At 41.8% G+C, this 14,889-nt stretch overlaps 41 non-coding genes across 41 annotated transcripts; all 41 read right to left on the bottom strand.

The window, feature by feature from the left end:
* Nucleotides 1–64: 64 nt before the first annotated feature.
* TRNAE-UUC (transfer RNA glutamic acid (anticodon UUC)) lies at nt 65–136 on the bottom strand. Its single transcript has one exon. It is a non-coding gene; the product is annotated as a tRNA-Glu (tRNA).
* Nucleotides 137–216: 80 nt separating this feature from the next.
* Nucleotides 217–288, bottom strand: TRNAE-CUC (transfer RNA glutamic acid (anticodon CUC)). The gene has a single exon. It is a non-coding gene; the product is annotated as a tRNA-Glu (tRNA).
* Nucleotides 289–517: 229 nt separating this feature from the next.
* TRNAE-CUC (transfer RNA glutamic acid (anticodon CUC)) lies at nt 518–589 on the bottom strand. Its single transcript has one exon. It is a non-coding gene; the product is annotated as a tRNA-Glu (tRNA).
* A 78-nt stretch (nt 590–667) lies between these two features.
* On the bottom strand, nt 668–739 carry TRNAE-CUC (transfer RNA glutamic acid (anticodon CUC)). Its single transcript has one exon. It is a non-coding gene; the product is annotated as a tRNA-Glu (tRNA).
* Nucleotides 740–969: 230 nt separating this feature from the next.
* On the bottom strand, nt 970–1,041 carry TRNAE-CUC (transfer RNA glutamic acid (anticodon CUC)). The gene has a single exon. It is a non-coding gene; the product is annotated as a tRNA-Glu (tRNA).
* A 230-nt stretch (nt 1,042–1,271) lies between these two features.
* On the bottom strand, nt 1,272–1,343 carry TRNAE-UUC (transfer RNA glutamic acid (anticodon UUC)). Its single transcript has one exon. It is a non-coding gene; the product is annotated as a tRNA-Glu (tRNA).
* Nucleotides 1,344–1,423: 80 nt separating this feature from the next.
* On the bottom strand, nt 1,424–1,495 carry TRNAE-CUC (transfer RNA glutamic acid (anticodon CUC)). Its single transcript has one exon. It is a non-coding gene; the product is annotated as a tRNA-Glu (tRNA).
* Nucleotides 1,496–1,724: 229 nt separating this feature from the next.
* TRNAE-CUC (transfer RNA glutamic acid (anticodon CUC)) lies at nt 1,725–1,796 on the bottom strand. The gene has a single exon. It is a non-coding gene; the product is annotated as a tRNA-Glu (tRNA).
* A 531-nt stretch (nt 1,797–2,327) lies between these two features.
* On the bottom strand, nt 2,328–2,399 carry TRNAE-CUC (transfer RNA glutamic acid (anticodon CUC)). Its single transcript has one exon. It is a non-coding gene; the product is annotated as a tRNA-Glu (tRNA).
* Nucleotides 2,400–2,478: 79 nt separating this feature from the next.
* On the bottom strand, nt 2,479–2,550 carry TRNAE-CUC (transfer RNA glutamic acid (anticodon CUC)). The gene has a single exon. It is a non-coding gene; the product is annotated as a tRNA-Glu (tRNA).
* Nucleotides 2,551–2,779: 229 nt separating this feature from the next.
* TRNAE-UUC (transfer RNA glutamic acid (anticodon UUC)) lies at nt 2,780–2,851 on the bottom strand. Its single transcript has one exon. It is a non-coding gene; the product is annotated as a tRNA-Glu (tRNA).
* An 80-nt stretch (nt 2,852–2,931) lies between these two features.
* On the bottom strand, nt 2,932–3,003 carry TRNAE-CUC (transfer RNA glutamic acid (anticodon CUC)). Its single transcript has one exon. It is a non-coding gene; the product is annotated as a tRNA-Glu (tRNA).
* A 229-nt stretch (nt 3,004–3,232) lies between these two features.
* Nucleotides 3,233–3,304, bottom strand: TRNAE-CUC (transfer RNA glutamic acid (anticodon CUC)). The gene has a single exon. It is a non-coding gene; the product is annotated as a tRNA-Glu (tRNA).
* Nucleotides 3,305–3,533: 229 nt separating this feature from the next.
* On the bottom strand, nt 3,534–3,605 carry TRNAE-UUC (transfer RNA glutamic acid (anticodon UUC)). The gene has a single exon. It is a non-coding gene; the product is annotated as a tRNA-Glu (tRNA).
* Nucleotides 3,606–3,685: 80 nt separating this feature from the next.
* TRNAE-CUC (transfer RNA glutamic acid (anticodon CUC)) lies at nt 3,686–3,757 on the bottom strand. The gene has a single exon. It is a non-coding gene; the product is annotated as a tRNA-Glu (tRNA).
* Nucleotides 3,758–3,986: 229 nt separating this feature from the next.
* TRNAE-CUC (transfer RNA glutamic acid (anticodon CUC)) lies at nt 3,987–4,058 on the bottom strand. The gene has a single exon. It is a non-coding gene; the product is annotated as a tRNA-Glu (tRNA).
* A 230-nt stretch (nt 4,059–4,288) lies between these two features.
* TRNAE-UUC (transfer RNA glutamic acid (anticodon UUC)) lies at nt 4,289–4,360 on the bottom strand. The gene has a single exon. It is a non-coding gene; the product is annotated as a tRNA-Glu (tRNA).
* Nucleotides 4,361–4,440: 80 nt separating this feature from the next.
* On the bottom strand, nt 4,441–4,512 carry TRNAE-CUC (transfer RNA glutamic acid (anticodon CUC)). Its single transcript has one exon. It is a non-coding gene; the product is annotated as a tRNA-Glu (tRNA).
* A 229-nt stretch (nt 4,513–4,741) lies between these two features.
* Nucleotides 4,742–4,813, bottom strand: TRNAE-CUC (transfer RNA glutamic acid (anticodon CUC)). The gene has a single exon. It is a non-coding gene; the product is annotated as a tRNA-Glu (tRNA).
* Nucleotides 4,814–5,344: 531 nt separating this feature from the next.
* TRNAE-CUC (transfer RNA glutamic acid (anticodon CUC)) lies at nt 5,345–5,416 on the bottom strand. The gene has a single exon. It is a non-coding gene; the product is annotated as a tRNA-Glu (tRNA).
* Nucleotides 5,417–5,646: 230 nt separating this feature from the next.
* TRNAE-CUC (transfer RNA glutamic acid (anticodon CUC)) lies at nt 5,647–5,718 on the bottom strand. The gene has a single exon. It is a non-coding gene; the product is annotated as a tRNA-Glu (tRNA).
* Nucleotides 5,719–5,946: 228 nt separating this feature from the next.
* On the bottom strand, nt 5,947–6,018 carry TRNAE-CUC (transfer RNA glutamic acid (anticodon CUC)). The gene has a single exon. It is a non-coding gene; the product is annotated as a tRNA-Glu (tRNA).
* A 230-nt stretch (nt 6,019–6,248) lies between these two features.
* TRNAE-CUC (transfer RNA glutamic acid (anticodon CUC)) lies at nt 6,249–6,320 on the bottom strand. Its single transcript has one exon. It is a non-coding gene; the product is annotated as a tRNA-Glu (tRNA).
* Nucleotides 6,321–7,452: 1,132 nt separating this feature from the next.
* Nucleotides 7,453–7,524, bottom strand: TRNAE-UUC (transfer RNA glutamic acid (anticodon UUC)). The gene has a single exon. It is a non-coding gene; the product is annotated as a tRNA-Glu (tRNA).
* An 80-nt stretch (nt 7,525–7,604) lies between these two features.
* On the bottom strand, nt 7,605–7,676 carry TRNAE-CUC (transfer RNA glutamic acid (anticodon CUC)). The gene has a single exon. It is a non-coding gene; the product is annotated as a tRNA-Glu (tRNA).
* A 229-nt stretch (nt 7,677–7,905) lies between these two features.
* On the bottom strand, nt 7,906–7,977 carry TRNAE-CUC (transfer RNA glutamic acid (anticodon CUC)). Its single transcript has one exon. It is a non-coding gene; the product is annotated as a tRNA-Glu (tRNA).
* Nucleotides 7,978–8,508: 531 nt separating this feature from the next.
* On the bottom strand, nt 8,509–8,580 carry TRNAQ-CUG (transfer RNA glutamine (anticodon CUG)). Its single transcript has one exon. It is a non-coding gene; the product is annotated as a tRNA-Gln (tRNA).
* Nucleotides 8,581–8,810: 230 nt separating this feature from the next.
* On the bottom strand, nt 8,811–8,882 carry TRNAE-CUC (transfer RNA glutamic acid (anticodon CUC)). The gene has a single exon. It is a non-coding gene; the product is annotated as a tRNA-Glu (tRNA).
* Nucleotides 8,883–9,110: 228 nt separating this feature from the next.
* TRNAE-CUC (transfer RNA glutamic acid (anticodon CUC)) lies at nt 9,111–9,182 on the bottom strand. Its single transcript has one exon. It is a non-coding gene; the product is annotated as a tRNA-Glu (tRNA).
* Nucleotides 9,183–9,561: 379 nt separating this feature from the next.
* TRNAE-CUC (transfer RNA glutamic acid (anticodon CUC)) lies at nt 9,562–9,633 on the bottom strand. Its single transcript has one exon. It is a non-coding gene; the product is annotated as a tRNA-Glu (tRNA).
* A 230-nt stretch (nt 9,634–9,863) lies between these two features.
* TRNAE-CUC (transfer RNA glutamic acid (anticodon CUC)) lies at nt 9,864–9,935 on the bottom strand. The gene has a single exon. It is a non-coding gene; the product is annotated as a tRNA-Glu (tRNA).
* Nucleotides 9,936–10,162: 227 nt separating this feature from the next.
* TRNAE-CUC (transfer RNA glutamic acid (anticodon CUC)) lies at nt 10,163–10,234 on the bottom strand. Its single transcript has one exon. It is a non-coding gene; the product is annotated as a tRNA-Glu (tRNA).
* A 79-nt stretch (nt 10,235–10,313) lies between these two features.
* TRNAE-CUC (transfer RNA glutamic acid (anticodon CUC)) lies at nt 10,314–10,385 on the bottom strand. The gene has a single exon. It is a non-coding gene; the product is annotated as a tRNA-Glu (tRNA).
* Nucleotides 10,386–10,765: 380 nt separating this feature from the next.
* On the bottom strand, nt 10,766–10,837 carry TRNAE-CUC (transfer RNA glutamic acid (anticodon CUC)). The gene has a single exon. It is a non-coding gene; the product is annotated as a tRNA-Glu (tRNA).
* Nucleotides 10,838–11,066: 229 nt separating this feature from the next.
* TRNAE-UUC (transfer RNA glutamic acid (anticodon UUC)) lies at nt 11,067–11,138 on the bottom strand. The gene has a single exon. It is a non-coding gene; the product is annotated as a tRNA-Glu (tRNA).
* A 381-nt stretch (nt 11,139–11,519) lies between these two features.
* On the bottom strand, nt 11,520–11,591 carry TRNAE-CUC (transfer RNA glutamic acid (anticodon CUC)). The gene has a single exon. It is a non-coding gene; the product is annotated as a tRNA-Glu (tRNA).
* A 531-nt stretch (nt 11,592–12,122) lies between these two features.
* On the bottom strand, nt 12,123–12,194 carry TRNAE-CUC (transfer RNA glutamic acid (anticodon CUC)). Its single transcript has one exon. It is a non-coding gene; the product is annotated as a tRNA-Glu (tRNA).
* Nucleotides 12,195–12,273: 79 nt separating this feature from the next.
* On the bottom strand, nt 12,274–12,345 carry TRNAE-CUC (transfer RNA glutamic acid (anticodon CUC)). The gene has a single exon. It is a non-coding gene; the product is annotated as a tRNA-Glu (tRNA).
* Nucleotides 12,346–12,574: 229 nt separating this feature from the next.
* Nucleotides 12,575–12,646, bottom strand: TRNAE-CUC (transfer RNA glutamic acid (anticodon CUC)). The gene has a single exon. It is a non-coding gene; the product is annotated as a tRNA-Glu (tRNA).
* Nucleotides 12,647–12,725: 79 nt separating this feature from the next.
* Nucleotides 12,726–12,797, bottom strand: TRNAE-CUC (transfer RNA glutamic acid (anticodon CUC)). Its single transcript has one exon. It is a non-coding gene; the product is annotated as a tRNA-Glu (tRNA).
* Nucleotides 12,798–13,478: 681 nt separating this feature from the next.
* TRNAE-UUC (transfer RNA glutamic acid (anticodon UUC)) lies at nt 13,479–13,550 on the bottom strand. The gene has a single exon. It is a non-coding gene; the product is annotated as a tRNA-Glu (tRNA).
* Between the last annotated feature and the right edge of the window lie 1,339 nt (nt 13,551–14,889).

Raw genomic sequence — 14,889 nt, 5'->3', positions numbered from 1 at the left:
CTTAATTCTATTCATAAACCTATATACTTAAGTCTATTCTTCAAAACCGGTACAAAAGCACTCGCTCCGATACCGGGAATCGAACCCGGGCCTTCTGGGTGAAAGCCAGATATCCTAGCCACTAGACCATATCGGACTGGTTGGAAAAACCCTAAATATTATTCCTATAAATGTGTCTTTAAGTTTATTCTTAAAAAAGTGGTACAAAAGAACTCGCTCCGATACCAGGAATCGAACCCGGGCCTTCTGGGTGAGAGCTAGATATCCTAGCCACTAGACCATATCGGACTGGTTGGAACAACCCAAAATATTATTTCTATAAATGTGTCTTTCAATTTATTCTTCAAAAGCGGTACAAATGCACTCGCTCCGATACCGGGAATCGAACCCGGGACTTCTGGGTTAAAGCCAGATATCCTAGACACTAGACCATATCGGCCTGGTTTTAGAAACCCTAGATATTATTCCAATAAATGTGTCTTTAAATTTATTCTTTAAAAGCGGTTTAAAGCACCGTCTCCGATCCCGGGAGTCGAACCCGGGCCTTCTGGGTGAGAGCCAGATATCCTAGCCACTAGACCATATCGGACTGATTGGAACAACCCTAAATATTATTCCTATAAATGTGTCTTTAAATTTATTCTTTAAAACCGGTTTATAGCACCTTCTCCGATATCGGGAATCGAACCCGGGCCTTCTGGGTGAGAGCCAGATATCCAAGCCACTAGACCATATCGGACTGGTTGGAACAACCCTAAATATTATTCCTATAAATGTGTCTTTAGGTTTATTCTTCTAAAGCGGTACAAATGCACTCGCTCCGATACCGGGAAACCAACCTGGGCCTTCTGGGTGAAAGCCAGGTATCCTACCCATTAGACCATATCGGACTTTCTCAACCAAGTCTTAATTCTATTCATAAACCTATATCCTTAAGTCTATTCTTCAAAACCGGTACAAAAGCACTCGCTCCGATACCGGGAATCGAACCCGGGCCTTCTGGGTGAGAGCCAGATATCCTAGCCACTAGACCATATCGGACTGGTTGGAACAACCCTAAATATTATTCCTATAAATGTGTCTTTAGGTTTATTCTTCTAAAGCGGTACAAATGCATTCGCTCCGATACCGGGAATCCAACAAGGATCTTCTGGGTGAAAGCCAGGTATCCTACCCATTAGACCATATCGGACTTTCTCAACCAAGTCTTAATTCTATTCATAAACCTATATACTTAAGTCTATTCTTCAAAACCGGTACAAAAGCACTCGCTCCGATACCGGGAATCGAACCCGGGCCTTCTGGGTGAAAGCCAGATATCCTAGCCACTAGACCATATCGGACTGGTTGGAAAAACCCTAAATATTATTCCTATAAATGTGTCTTTAAGTTTATTCTTAAAAAAGTGGTACAAAAGAACTCGCTCCGATACCAGGAATCGAACCCGGGCCTTCTGGGTGAGAGCTAGATATCCTAGCCACTAGACCATATCGGACTGGTTGGAACAACCCAAAATATTATTTCTATAAATGTGTCTTTCAATTTATTCTTCAAAAGCGGTACAAATGCACTCGCTCCGATACCGGGAATCGAACCCGGGACTTCTGGGTTAAAGCCAGATATCCTAGACACTAGACCATATCGGCCTGGTTTTAGAAACCCTAGATATTATTCCAATAAATGTGTCTTTAAATTTATTCTTTAAAAGCGGTTTAAAGCACCGTCTCCGATCCCGGGAGTCGAACCCGGGCCTTCTGGGTGAGAGCCAGATATCCTAGCCACTAGACCATATCGGACTGGTTGGAACAACCCTAAATATTATTCCTATAAATGTGTCTTTAGGTTTATTCTTCTAAAGCGGTACAAATGCACTCGCTCCGATACCGGGAAACCAACCTGGGCCTTCTGGGTGAAAGCCAGGTATCCTACCCATTAGACCATATCGGACTTTCTCAACCAAGTCTTAATTCTATTCATAAACGTATATCCTTAAGTCTATTCTTCAAAACCGGTACAAATGCTCTGGCTCCGATACCGGGAATCGAACCCAGACCTTCTGGGTTAAAGCCAGATATCCTAGACACTAGACCATATCGGACTTCCTTAACCAAGTCTTAATTCTATTCATAAACATATATCCTTAAGTCTATTCTTCAAAACCGGTACAAAAGCACTCGCTCCGATATCGGGAATCGAACCCGTGCCTTCTGGGTTAAACCCAGATATCCTAGACACTAGACCATATCGGCCTGGTTTTAGAAACCCTAGATATTATTCCAATAAATGTGTCTTTAAATTTATTCTTTAAAACCGGTTTAAAGCACCTTCTCCGATATCGGGAATCGAACCCGGGCCTTCTGGGTGAGAGCCAGACATCCTAGCCACTAGACCATATCGGACTGGTTGGAACAACCCTAAATATTATTCCTATAAATGTGTCTTTAGGTTTATTCTTCTAAAGCGGTACAAATGAACTCGCTCCGATACCGGGAATCGAACCCGGGCCTTCTGGGAGAGAGCCAGATATCCTAGCCACTAGACCATATCGGACTGGTTGGAACAACCCTAAATATTATTCCTATAAATGTGTCTTTAAATTTATTCTTTAAAACCGGTTTAAAGCACCGTCTCCGATACCGGGAATCGAACCCGGTCCTTTTGGGTGAAAGCCAGATATCCTAGCCACTAGACCATATCGGACTTGCTTAACCAAGTCTTAATTCTATTCATAAACCTATATACTTAAGTCTATTCTTCAAAACCGGTACAAAAGCACTCGCTCCGATACCGGGAATCGAACCCGGGCCTTCTGGGTGAAAGCCAGATATCCTAGCCACTAGACCATATCGGACTGGTTGGAAAAACCCTAAATATTATTCCTATAAATGTGTCTTTAAGTTTATTCTTAAAAAAGTGGTACAAAAGAACTCGCTCCGATACCAGGAATCGAACCCGGGCCTTCTGGGTGAGAGCTAGATATCCTAGCCACTAGACCATATCGGACTGGTTGGAACAACCCAAAATATTATTTCTATAAATGTGTCTTTCAATTTATTCTTCAAAAGCGGTACAAATGCACTCGCTCCGATACCGGGAATCGAACCCGGGACTTCTGGGTTAAAGCCAGATATCCTAGACACTAGACCATATCGGCCTGGTTTTAGAAACCCTAGATATTATTCCAATAAATGTGTCTTTAAATTTATTCTTTAAAAGCGGTTTAAAGCACCGTCTCCGATCCCGGGAGTCGAACCCGGGCCTTCTGGGTGAGAGCCAGATATCCTAGCCACTAGACCATATCGGACTGGTTGGAACAACCCTAAATATTATTCCTATAAATGTGTCTTTAAATTTATTCTTTAAAACCGGTTTAAAGCACCGTCTCCGATACCGGGAATCGAACCCGGTCCTTTTGGGTGAAAGCCAGATATCCTAGCCACTAGACCATATCGGACTTGCTTAACCAAGTCTTAATTCTATTCATAAACCTATATACTTAAGTCTATTCTTCAAAACCGGTACAAAAGCACTCGCTCCGATACCGGGAATCGAACCCGGGCCTTCTGGGTGAAAGCCAGATATCCTAGCCACTAGACCATATCGGACTGGTTGGAAAAACCCTAAATATTATTCCTATAAATGTGTCTTTAAGTTTATTCTTAAAAAAGTGGTACAAAAGAACTCGCTCCGATACCAGGAATCGAACCCGGGCCTTCTGGGTGAGAGCTAGATATCCTAGCCACTAGACCATATCGGACTGGTTGGAACAACCCAAAATATTATTTCTATAAATGTGTCTTTCAATTTATTCTTCAAAAGCGGTACAAATGCACTCGCTCCGATACCGGGAATCGAACCCGGGACTTCTGGGTTAAAGCCAGATATCCTAGACACTAGACCATATCGGCCTGGTTTTAGAAACCCTAGATATTATTCCAATAAATGTGTCTTTAAATTTATTCTTTAAAAGCGGTTTAAAGCACCGTCTCCGATCCCGGGAGTCGAACCCGGGCCTTCTGGGTGAGAGCCAGATATCCTAGCCACTAGACCATATCGGACTGGTTGGAACAACCCTAAATATTATTCCTATAAATGTGTCTTTAGGTTTATTCTTCTAAAGCGGTACAAATGCACTCGCTCCGATACCGGGAAACCAACCTGGGCCTTCTGGGTGAAAGCCAGGTATCCTACCCATTAGACCATATCGGACTTTCTCAACCAAGTCTTAATTCTATTCATAAACGTATATCCTTAAGTCTATTCTTCAAAACCGGTACAAATGCTCTGGCTCCGATACCGGGAATCGAACCCAGACCTTCTGGGTGAAAGCCAGATATCCTAGCCACTAGACCATATCGGACTGGTTGGAAAAACCCTAAATATTATTCCTATAAATGTGTCTTTAAGTTTATTCTTAAAAAAGTAGTACAAAAGAACTCGCTCCGATACCAGGAATCGAACCCGGGCCTTCTGGGTGAGAGCTAGATATCCTAGCCACTAGACCATATCGGACTGGTTGGAACAACCCAAAATATTATTTCTATAAATGTGTCTTTCAATTTATTCTTCAAAAGCGGTACAAATGCACTCGCTCCGATACCGGGAATCGAACCCGGGACTTCTGGGTTAAAGCCAGATATCCTAGACACTAGACCATATCGGCCTGGTTTTAGAAACCCTAGATATTATTCCAATAAATGTGTCTTTAAATTTATTCTTTAAAAGCGGTTTAAAGCACCGTCTCCGATCCCGGGAGTCGAACCCGGGCCTTCTGGGTGAGAGCCAGATATCCTAGCCACTAGACCATATCGGACTGGTTGGAACAACCCTAAATATTATTCCTATAAATGTGTCTTTAGGTTTATTCTTCTAAAGCGGTACAAATGCACTCGCTCCGATACCGGGAAACCAACCTGGGCCTTCTGGGTGAAAGCCAGGTATCCTACCCATTAGACCATATCGGACTTTCTCAACCAAGTCTTAATTCTATTCATAAACGTATATCCTTAAGTCTATTCTTCAAAACCGGTACAAATGCTCTGGCTCCGATACCGGGAATCGAACCCAGACCTTCTGGGTTAAAGCCAGATATCCTAGACACTAGACCATATCGGACTTCCTTAACCAAGTCTTAATTCTATTCATAAACATATATCCTTAAGTCTATTCTTCAAAACCGGTACAAAAGCACTCGCTCCGATATCGGGAATCGAACCCGTGCCTTCTGGGTTAAACCCAGATATCCTAGACACTAGACCATATCGGCCTGGTTTTAGAAACCCTAGATATTATTCCAATAAATGTGTCTTTAAATTTATTCTTTAAAACCGGTTTAAAGCACCTTCTCCGATATCGGGAATCGAACCCGGGCCTTCTGGGTGAGAGCCAGACATCCTAGCCACTAGACCATATCGGACTGGTTGGAACAACCCTAAATATTATTCCTATAAATGTGTCTTTAGGTTTATTCTTCTAAAGCGGTACAAATGAACTCGCTCCGATAACGGGAATCCAACCCGGATCTTCTGGGTGAAAGCCAGGTATCCTACCCATTAGACCATATCGGACTTTCTCAACCAAGTCTTAATTCTATTCATAAACCTATATCCTTAAGTCTATTCTTCAAAACCGGTACAAATGCACTCGCTCCGATACCGGGAATCGAACCCGGGCCTTCTGGGAGAGAGCCAGATATCCTAGCCACTAGACCATATCGGACTGGTTGGAACAACCCTAAATATTATTCCTATAAATGTGTCTTTAAATTTATTCTTTAAAACCGGTTTAAAGCACCGTCTCCGATACCGGGAATCGAACCCGGTCCTTTTGGGTGAAAGCCAGATATCCTAGCCACTAGACCATATCGGACTGGTTTGAGCAACTCTAGATATTATTCCTATAAATGTGTCTTTAAATTTATTCTTTAAAAGCGGTTTATAGCACCTTCTCCGATCCCGGGAGTCGAACCCGGGCCTTCTGGGTGAGAGCCAGATATCCTAGCCACTAGACCATATCGGACTGGTTGGAACAACCCTAAATATTATTCCTATAAATGTGTCTTTAGGTTTATTCTTCTAAAGCGGTACAAATGCACTCGCTCCGATACCGGGAAACCAACCTGGGCCTTCTGGGTGAAAGCCAGGTATCCTACCCATTAGACCATATCGGACTTTCTCAACCAAGTCTTAATTCTATTCATAAACCTATATCCTTAAGTCTATTCTTCAAAACCGGTACAAATGCACTCGCTCCGATACCGGGAATCGAACCCGGGCCTTCTGGGAGAGAGCCAGATATCCTAGCCACTAGACCATATCGGACTGGTTGGAACAACCCTAAATATTATTCCTATAAATGTGTCTTTAAATTTATTCTTTAAAACCGGTTTAAAGCACCGTCTCCGATACCGGGAATCGAACCCGGTCCTTTTGGGTGAAAGCCAGATATCCTAGCCACTAGACCATATCGGACTGGTTTGAGCAACTCTAGATATTATTCCTATAAATGTGTCTTTAAATTTATTCTTTAAAAGCGGTTTATAGCACCTTCTCCGATATCGGGAATCGAACCCGGGCCTTCTGGGTGAGAGCCAGATATCCTAGCCACTAGACCATTCCGGCCTGGTTGGAACAACCCTAAATATTATTCCTATAAATGTGTCTTTAAGTTTATTCTTTAAAAGCGGTACAAATGCACTCGCTCCGATACCGGGAATCGAACCCGGACCTTCTGGGTTAAAGCCAGATATCCTAGCCACTAGACCATATCGGACTGGTTGGAAAAACCCTAAATATTATTCCTATAAATGTGTCTTTAAGTTTATTCTTTAAAAGTGGTACAAAAGAACTCGCTCCGATACCGGGAATCGAACCCGGGCCTTCTGGGTGAGAGCTAGATATCCTAGCCACTAGACCAAATCGGACTGGTTGGAAAAACCCTAAATATTATTCCTATAAATGTGTCTTTTTTTTATTCTTCAAAAGCGGTACAAATGCACTCGCTCCGATACCAGGAATCGAACCCGGGCCTTCTGGGCTAAAGCCAGATATCCTAGACACTAGACCATATCGGCCTGGTTTTAGAAACCCTAGATATTATTCCAATAAATGTGTCTTTAAATTTATTCTTTAAAAGCGGTTTAAAGCACCGTCTCCGATACCGGGAATCGAACCCGGGCCTTTTGGGTGAGAGACAGATATCCTAGCCACTAGACCATATCGGACTGGTTGGAACAACCCTAAATATTATTCCTATAAATGTGTCTGTAGGTTTATTGTTCTAAAGCGGTACAAATGCACTCGCTCCGATACCGGGAATCGAACCCGAGCCTTCTGGGTGAAAGCCAGTTATCCTACCCACTAGACCATATCGGACTTGCTTAACCAAGTCTTAATTCTATTCATAAACCTATATACTTAAGTCTATTCTTCAAAACCGGTACAAAAGCACTCGCTCCGATACCGGGAATCGAACCCGGGCCTTCTGGGTGAAAGCCAGATATCCTAGCCACTAGACCATATCGGACTGGTTGGAAAAACCCTAAATATTATTCCTATAAATGTGTCTTTAAGTTTATTCTTAAAAAAGTGGTACAAAAGAACTCGCTCCGATACCAGGAATCGAACCCGGGCCTTCTGGGTGAGAGCTAGATATCCTAGCCACTAGACCATATCGGACTGGTTGGAACAACCCAAAATATTATTTCTATAAATGTGTCTTTCAATTTATTCTTCAAAAGCGGTACAAATGCACTCGCTCCGATACCGGGAATCGAACCCGGGACTTCTGGGTTAAAGCCAGATATCCTAGACACTAGACCATATCGGCCTGGTTTTAGAAACCCTAGATATTATTCCAATAAATGTGTCTTTAAATTTATTCTTTAAAAGCGGTTTAAAGCACCGTCTCCGATCCCGGGAGTCGAACCCGGGCCTTCTGGGTGAGAGCCAGATATCCTAGCCACTAGACCATATCGGACTGGTTGGAACAACCCTAAATATTATTCCTATAAATGTGTCTTTAGGTTTATTCTTCTAAAGCGGTACAAATGCACTCGCTCCGATACCGGGAAACCAACCTGGGCCTTCTGGGTGAAAGCCAGGTATCCTACCCATTAGACCATATCGGACTTTCTCAACCAAGTCTTAATTCTATTCATAAACGTATATCCTTAAGTCTATTCTTCAAAACCGGTACAAATGCTCTGGCTCCGATACCGGGAATCGAACCCGGACCTTCTGGGTTAAAGCCAGATATCCTAGACACTAGACCATATCGGACTTCCTTAACCAAGTCTTAATTCTATTCATAAACATATATCCTTAAGTCTATTCTTCAAAACCGGTACAAAAGCACTCGCTCCGATATCGGGAATCGAACCCGTGCCTTCTGGGTTAAACCCAGATATCCTAGACACTAGACCATATCGGCCTGGTTTTAGAAACCCTAGATATTATTCCAATAAATGTGTCTTTAAATTTATTCTTTAAAACCGGTTTAAAGCACCTTCTCCGATATCGGGAATCGAACCCGGGCCTTCTGGGTCAGAGCCAGACATCCTAGCCACTAGACCATATCGGACTGGTTGGAACAACCCTAAATATTATTCCTATAAATGTGTCTTTAGGTTTATTCTTCTAAAGCGGTACAAATGAACTCGCTCCGATACCGGGAATCCAACCCGGATCTTCTGGGTGAAAGCCAGGTATCCTACCCATTAGACCATATCGGACTTTCTCAACCAAGTCTTAATTCTATTCATAAACCTATATCCTTAAGTCTATTCTTCAAAACCGGTACAAATGCACTCGCTCCGATACCGGGAATCGAACCCGGGCCTTCTGGGAGAGAGCCAGATATCCTAGCCAGTAGACCATATCGGACTGGTTGGAACAACCCTAAATATTATTCCTATAAATGTGTCTTTAAATTTATTCTTTAAAACCGGTTTAAAGCACCGTCTCCGATACCGGGAATCGAACCCGGTCCTTTTGGGTGAAAGCCAGATATCCTAGCCACTAGACCATATCGGACTGGTTTGAGCAACTCTAGATATTATTCCTATAAATGTGTCTTTAAATTTATTCTTTAAAAGCGGTTTATAGCACCTTCTCCGATCCCGGGAGTCGAACCCGGGCCTTCTGGGTGAGAGCCAGATATCCTAGCCACTAGACCATATCGGACTGGTTGGAACAACCCTAAATATTATTCCTATAAATGTGTCTTTAGGTTTATTCTTCTAAAGCGGTACAAATGCACTCGCTCCGATACCGGGAAACCAACCTGGGCCTTCTGGGTGAAAGCCAGGTATCCTACCCATTAGACCATATCGGACTTTCTCAACCAAGTCTTAATTCTATTCATAAACGTATATCCTTAAGTCTATTCTTCAAAACCGGTACAAAAGCACTCGCTCCGATATCGGGAATCGACCCCTGCCTTCTGGGTTAAACCCAGATATCCTAGACACTAGACCATATCGGCCTGGTTTTAGAAACCCTAGATATTATTCCAATAAATGTGTCTTTAAATTTATTCTTTAAAACCGGTTTAAAGCACCTTCTCCGATATCGGGAATCGAACCCGGGCCTTCTGGGTGAGAGCCAGATATCCTAGCCACTAGACCATATCGGACTGGTTGGAACAACCCTAAATATTATTCCTATAAATGTGTCTTTAGGTTTATTCTTCTAAAGCGGTACAAATGCACTCGCTCCGATACCGGGAATCCAACCCGGATCTTCTGGGTGAAAGCCAGGTATCCTACCCATTAGACCATATCGGACTTTCTCAACCAAGTCTTAATTCTATTCATAAACCTATATCCTTAAGTCTATTCTTCAAAACCGGTACAAATGCACTCGCTCCGATACCGGGAATCGAACCCGGGCCTTCTGGGAGAGAGCCAGATATCCTAGCCACTAGACCATATCGGACTGGTTGGAACAACCCTAAATATTATTCCTATAAATGTGTCTTTAAATTTATTCTTTAAAACCGGTTTAAAGCACCGTCTCCGATACCGGGAATCGAACCCGGTCCTTTTGGGTGAAAGCCAGATATCCTAGCCACTAGACCATATCGGACAGTTTGAGCAACTCTAGATATTATTCCTATAAATGTGTCTTTAAATTTATTCTTTAAAAGCGGTTTATAGCACCTTCTCCGATATCGGGAATCGAACCCGGGCCTTCTGGGTGAGAGCCAGATATCCTAGCCTCTAGACCATATCGGACTTGCTTAAGCAAGTCTTAATTCTATTCATAAACCTATATCCTTAAGTCTATTCTTCAAAACCGGTACAAAAGCACTCGCTCCGATACCGGGAATCGAACCCGGGCCTTCTGGGTGAGAGCCAGATATCCTAGCCACTAGACCATATCGGACTGGTTGGAACAACCCTAAATATTATTCCTATAAATGTGTCTTTATTTTTATTCTTCAAAAGCGGTTCAAATGCACTCGCTCCGATACCGGGAATCGAACCCGGGCCTTCTGGGTTAAAGCCAGATATCCTAGACACTAGACCATATCGGCCTGGTTTTAGAAACCCTAGATATTATTCCAATAAATGTGTCTTTAAATTTATTCTTTAAAAGCGGTTTAAAGCACCGTCTCCGATAACGGGAGTCGAACCCGGGCCTTTTGGGTGAGAGCCAGATATCCTAGCCACTAGACCATATCGGACTGGTTGGAACAACCCTAAATATTATTCCTATAAATGTGTCTTTAAGTTTATTCTTTAAAAGTGGTACAAAAGAACTCACTCCGATACCGGGAATCGAACCCGGGCCTTCTGGGTGAGAGCTAGATATCCTAGCCACTATACCATATCGGACTGGTTGGAACAACCCAAAATATTATTCCTATAAATGTGTCTTTCAATTTATTCTTCAAAAGCGGTACAAATGCACTCGCTCCGATACCGGGAATCGAACCCGGGCCTTCTGGGTTAAAGCCAGATATCCTAGACACTAGACCATATCGGCCTGGTTTTAGAAACCCTAGATATTATCCCAATAAATGTGTCTTTCAATTTATTCTTTAAAAGCGGTTTAAAGCACCGTCTCCGATACCGGGAATCGAACCCGGGCCTTCTCGGTGAAAGCCAGATATCCTAGCCACTAGACCATATCGGACTGGTTGGAAAAACCCTAAATATTATTCCTATAAATGTGTCTTTAAGATTATTCTTTAAAAGTGGTACAAAAGAACTCGCTCCGATACCGGGAATCGATCCCGGGCCTTCTGGGTGAGAGGTAGATATCCTAGCCACTAGGACATATCGGACTGGTTGGGACAACCCTAAATATTATTCCTATAAATGTGTCCTTAGGTTTATTCTTCTAAAGCTGTACAAATGCACTCGCTCCGATACCGGGAATCCAACCCGGGCCTTCTGGGTGAAAGCCAGGTATCCTACCCAATAGACCATATCGGACTTTCTCGACCAAGTCTTAATTCTATTCATAAACCTGTATCCTTAAGTCTATTTTTCAAAACCGGTACAAAAGCACTCGCTCCGATACCGGGAATCGAACCCGGGCCTTCTGGGTGAGAGCCAGATATCCTAGCCACTAGACCATATCAGACTGGTTGGAACAACCCTAAATATTATTCCCATAAATGTGTCTTTATTTTTATTCTTCAAAAGCGGTTCAAATGCACTCGCTCCGATACCGGGAATCGAACCCGGGCCTTCTGGGTTAAAGCCAGATATCCTAGACACTAGACCATATCGGCCTGGTTTTAGAAACCCTAGATATTATTCCAATAAATGTGTCTTTAAATTTATTCTTTAAAAGCGGTTTAAAGCACCGTCTCCGATAACGGGAGTCGAACCCGGGCCTTTTGGGTGAGAGCCAGATATCCTAGCCACTAGACCATATCGGACTGGTTGGAACAACCCTAAATATTATTCCTATAAATGTGTCTTTAGGTTTATTCTTCTAAAGCGGTAAAAATGCACTCGCTCCGATATCGGGAATCGAACCCGGGCCTTCTGGGTGAAAGCCAGTTATCCTACCCACTAGACCATATGGGACTTGCTTAACCAAGTCTTAATTCTATTCATAAACCTATATCCTTAAGTCTATTCTTCAAAACCGGTACAAAAGCACTCGCTCCGATACCGGGAATCGAACCCGGGCCTTCTGGGTGAGAGCCAGATATCCTAGCCACTAGACCATATCGGACTGGTTGGAACAACCCTAAATATTATTCCTATAAATGTGTCTTTAAATTTATTCTTCAAAAGCGGTACAAATGCACTCGCTCCGATACCGGGAATCGAACCCGGGCCTTCTGGGTGAGAGCTAGATATCCTAGCCACTATACCATATCGGACTGGTTGGAACAACCCAAAATATTATTCCTATAAATGTGTCTTTCAATTTATTCTTCAAAAGCGGTACAAATGCACTCGCTCCGATACCGGGAATCGAACCCGGGCCTTCTGGGTTAAAGCCAGATATCCTAGACACTAGACCATATCGGCCTGGTTTTAGAAACCCTAGATATTATCCCAATAAATGTGTCTTTAAATTTATTCTTTAAAAGCGGTTTAAAGCACCGTCTCCGATACCGGGAATCGAACCCGGGCCTTCTGTGTGAGAGCCAGATATCCTAGCCTCTAGACCATATCGGACTTGCTTAAGCAAGTCTTAATTCTATTCATAAACCTATATCCTTAAGTCTATTCTTCAAAACCGGTACAAAAGCACTCGCTCCGATACCGGGAATCGAACCCGGGCCTTCTGGGTGAGAGCCAGATATCCTAGCCACTAGACCATATCGGACTGGTTGGAACAACCCTAAATATTATTCCTATAAATGTGTCTTTATTTTTATTCTTCAAAAGCGGTTCAAATGCACTCGCTCCGATACCGGGAATCGAACCCGGGCCTTCTGGGTTAAAGCCAGATATCCTAGACACTAGACCATATCGGCCTGGTTTTAGAAACCCTAGATATTATTCCAATAAATGTGTCTTTAAATTTATTCTTTAAAAGCGGTTTAAAGCACCGTCTCCGATAACGGGAGTCGAACCCGGGCCTTTTGGGTGAGAGCCAGATATCCTAGCCACTAGACCATATCGGACTGGTTGGAACAACCCTAAATATTATTCCTATAAATGTGTCTTTAAGTTTATTCTTTAAAAGTGGTACAAAAGAACTCACTCCGATACCGGGAATCGAACCCGGGCCTTCTGGGTGAGAGCTAGATATCCTAGCAACTATACCATATCGGACTGGTTGGAACAACCCAAAATATTATTCCTATAAATGTGTCTTTCAATTTATTCTTCAAAAGCGGTACAAATGCACTCGCTCCGATACCGGGAATCGAACCCGGGCCTTCTGGGTTAAAGCCAGATATCCTAGACACTAGACCATATCAGCCTGGTTTTAGAAACCCTAGATATTATCCCAATAAATGTGTCTTTCAATTTATTCTTTAAAAGCGGTTTAAAGCACCTTCTCCGATACCGGGAATCGAACCCGGGCCTTCTCGGTGAAAGCCAGATATCCTAGCCACTAGACCATATCGGACTGGTTGGAAAAACCCTAAATATTATTCCTATAAATGTGTCTTTAAGATTATTCTTTAAAAGTGGTACAAAAGAACTCGCTCCGATACCGGGAATCGATCCCGGGCCTTCTGGGTGAGAGGTAGATATCCTAGCCACTAGACCATATCGGACTGGTTGGGACAACCCTAAATATTATTAATAAAAAGTGTCTTTGTACACAAAGACGCAAAAAAGTAAGAGATAAGTGTAGAAAATTAATTGTTTGAAGTAACAGATATTCAAATTTTCATTTTTGAAGACGTGATTATAAAACATCAATTATTTTAAAAAATTTCTTATCTTAGTTTTTTTCACCAAAAATTCTTTAAGAAATATATTTTATCCTTAAACATGTGCATCATTTTAAAAATAGAAAACGTATGCATTTTATTTTTTTTTTTTTTAAATTTAGAGATAGTTTGAGTATTCGGGCCTATAAAGAGAATAAAATGGACAGAAAATCGTTCATAGCAGACAAAATAAAATAAGCATGAAAACTAAACAAAACGTGTTCTTTAATTTTAAAGTTTTCGAGTTTTCAAAAATTGACGTGTTGTATCTTTCTCAAAAGATCACGATCAAGCTACATATCCTTTTGACTCTAATAACTACATCACAGTCAAAGGGCGAATGTAATTTTAGGTTCGCAATATTTTCAATTTTAAAATAAAAAAATAAATTCTTTTAGCTCTATTTTTCAGATATCCGAGTATTGGAACTTTCTCGAAGCAAATGTTTCAAGAAAATAAACAGTAGTATCAAAGTAGTTTCTCTGAAATTTTTGTGAAAAAAACTAAGATAAGAAATTTTTTAAAATAATTGATGTTTTATAATCACGTCTTCAAAAATGAAAATTTGAATATCTGTTACTTCAAACAATTAATTTTCTACACTTATCTCTTACTTTTTTGCGTCTTTGTGTACAAAGACACTTTTTATTAATATCTGTCACTTCAGTCTTAATATGAGTTAAAACTGTTTAGAAACTAGTATTTTAAAACTTATACTGAAAAGCAGGCGCTCCATTTAAGTCTTGTGGTGTTGCTCGTTTATTAGTTACCGCGTTTGAACTAACAAGGCCCTAACCATCTATTATAGAAGTATTAATCTTGATTGCTTCAACGCCCAGTTCAACTCAAATTGCCTTCCCGTCGTTTTCACGTGCAAAGCACAGTGGATGCAATAATGCAAATAGATTCCGAAGACTTAGGCTAAAAAATTATTACGTAGACCTGTGTACAAAAACAATCTATACACCTGTGCACAAACATATTCCATAGACCTGTGCTGGGTGACCACATATCCTAAATTTTATAATT

This window comes from Phalangium opilio, unplaced genomic scaffold (assembly GCF_054372755.1).
Source record: "Phalangium opilio isolate 3A_F unplaced genomic scaffold, DU_Popi_V2 ptg000098l_1, whole genome shotgun sequence".
NCBI lineage: Eukaryota > Metazoa > Arthropoda > Arachnida > Opiliones > Phalangiidae > Phalangium > Phalangium opilio.
Note: the sequence above shows the minus strand (reverse complement) of the source record. Positions and strands in the feature narration are given on the sequence as shown.